This window comes from Arachis duranensis, chromosome 5, assembly GCF_000817695.3.
Source record: "Arachis duranensis cultivar V14167 chromosome 5, aradu.V14167.gnm2.J7QH, whole genome shotgun sequence".
NCBI classification, from domain to species: Eukaryota; Viridiplantae; Streptophyta; class Magnoliopsida; order Fabales; family Fabaceae; genus Arachis; species Arachis duranensis.
This window is the reverse complement of record NC_029776.3, coordinates 15,889,480-15,892,224: the sequence shown is the minus strand read 5'-3', so window position 1 is coordinate 15,892,224 and position 2,745 is coordinate 15,889,480.

Genomic DNA, 2,745 nt, shown 5'->3' with positions numbered 1-2,745 from the left:
GTCTACCATTTTTATATAAATGACTTACTTGCACAAAACTTAAATTAGATATGTTCTAAGTAAAATCCATTATCCATATTCGAATCCTAATAAAACGGCTGCTTCCTTCACCCATTGATTATTGTTGTTTTAGTTGGTTCGTCTCAGATATGATGATTGAGGTACGTTAATATGTTATGGGGACATAGTGGGATCAAGCGCACATGAAGAGTGATGATACTCTAAACTAGATAAAATAAATTAAAGCTCAACCTTATTCCCCATTATTATACTGCATTATTAGTTAGCACTTAGCACTGCTACTATATATTATGTATATATCAAGATCATGGGACACTAATGGGAATTATTTTGCCTATTTTAGATGCGAACCCATGTGCCACATCACAGATTACAATTCCAATAATATTCAGTGAACCTACTCTTCAAGTTCATTTAATTGAATCATCATCGTATAACAAAAGCATGCATATATAAAATAAGGTTCACCAAGGATCGAACTCTTAACCTTTCGAATCTAACGTTTTAATACCATGTCATGATACCACTCATCCCAAAAGTTTCAACTGATGAGAAAATATAACACTAATAATTATATCTCTAATACTCTATAAACCTCTATTGTACACATTGTATAAATATTTCATTGGCTCCTCGTACTTTCCCATAAAATAAAAAGCATACTCGCTCCATAATCAATATCAATTGTACAAACAAAAACAAATAAAATGAGTGTGCATTGAAGAGTGCTTTTAGTTTGAATATGCAAAGCATGCTTCGTGGATGCATAAGAAAGTATTATGTGATTACGTGAGGTAAAAGGTCGGGAAAACAATGAGTAGTTTACTAGCTAGAGAAATAGCTTAACACCATATTACCACAACCACAACTAATTTTACTTTTGAATGTGGGTGCAATGTCTTATACTCTTATTAACCCTCTATCACATGTACATTGGTTGTTAGTGGCATAGTTGTAAAAACCGAACCGGACCGGCCGGTTCGACCGAAAAACCGGTGAACCGGACCATGTACCGGTCCGGTTTAGTATATTGACCGTTTGAGGAAATGAACCGGTCAAAACCGGTACGAACCGATCAAACCCGATACGGATCAGAACCGAACCGGTCCAGTCAACGGTCAACCTGCGCGTCGATGACGTCACGCTGACGTCAGCACGCGGGTTGTTAAATTTGAAAAAATACAATGAAGAGAGTAGGAGTCAAACTTGAGTTTTCTGAATTGAAGACCAAGTTGACAACCACTGCGCTACATATTTCTTTAGTACTACTAGGGGTGGCAAACGGGTCTAAACCCGCCGGGCCGGCCCGCGTAACCCGCCAAAAAAGGCGGGCTGGGCTGGAAAATTGGGACCGCCAAATAGCAAAAGCCCGCCTAACCCGCACCGCTTAAACCGTGGGTTTTGGCGGGCTTTGGCGGGGCGGGGCGGGCTTCCCCGCCGGGCTAAGATTTTTTTTAGTGAGGGGGTATTTTTGCAATTTTTTTCCTAAAACCTAACTTCCCCCAACCTAACTTACAAGAGTATGAAGATAAAAATTGAGTGTTTTGAATTATGTTTATGTTATTTTGGAGACAATATTTATAATTATGTTTTGGATTATGTTTATTTTGCTTTGGAGAGAATATTTATACTTATATTTTGAATGAAAATTTGGTTTATAATTATATTTATTAGATATTTATAATTACAAAGACTTTAATGTTTGTGAATATAAAAAATATAATTTTTTATGCCATTAGAAATTATAAATTTATTAATATGGTTGTGAAATTATATATATTACTTAGTAGTTAATAGTAAAAAAAAAAAAGAGAGGAGCTTTGGTGGGCTTAGCCCGCCAGCCCGCCAACCCGAAATAAAAATTATTTATTCTAAGAAAAAAATTAATTTATATAATCATTTAATTATACAAAAATATTTAGACCTTGAAATTATTTTTTGGATATAATTCATAGATTGTTATTCTTATTGTGTCTAATTAAGATACTATATAGTAGTATGAACTAATTATATGTCTATTTTTGTATTAGTTATTTATAGAATTCGACTTAATTATTCTTAAAATGTTAGTAAAAATATGTATTTTTCAAAATTTAATTTTAGACTTTTGACTATTTTTATTTTTTATTTACATAGTACCGAGTCAATCGGTTCAACTAGTGACCCACCGGTTGAACCAATAATCCAGTGACCCAGTGACTTGACCGGTTCGATTACCGGTTCGGTTCTGACAACTATGGTTAGTGGTTACATATTGTGTGTAGTTAATTTATCTCATTCATAAGTCGTAACCATGAAATTAGTTAACAAGAACTTACTATCATATTTCCCTAACTAACGTTTAGTAGTTAGTGTTCATGTGTTACATGTCTCTTATTTATTTAAAAAAAAAATACAATTTTACACTAAAAATTTACTAAATCAGTCATCATATAATATATATAAATATATGTGTAATTTTATTTATTTTTAATATATATTTTATTTATATAAAAGTTAAATAAAGCTGATTAGGTGGTGATGATTTGGAATGAAATTAGAAGAGAATATGGAATACAGTGGTGATGGATCACAAATTGGTGGCTAAAATATTATCTTAAATAATTTAATTAAATATGTTAAATTATTTCATCTATTATTTTTATATAAAAAACTTCATATGAATAGTAGTCTTTATATAGTTTCAGAAACTAATATTTTATATTTATCTTATAAATAATGTTT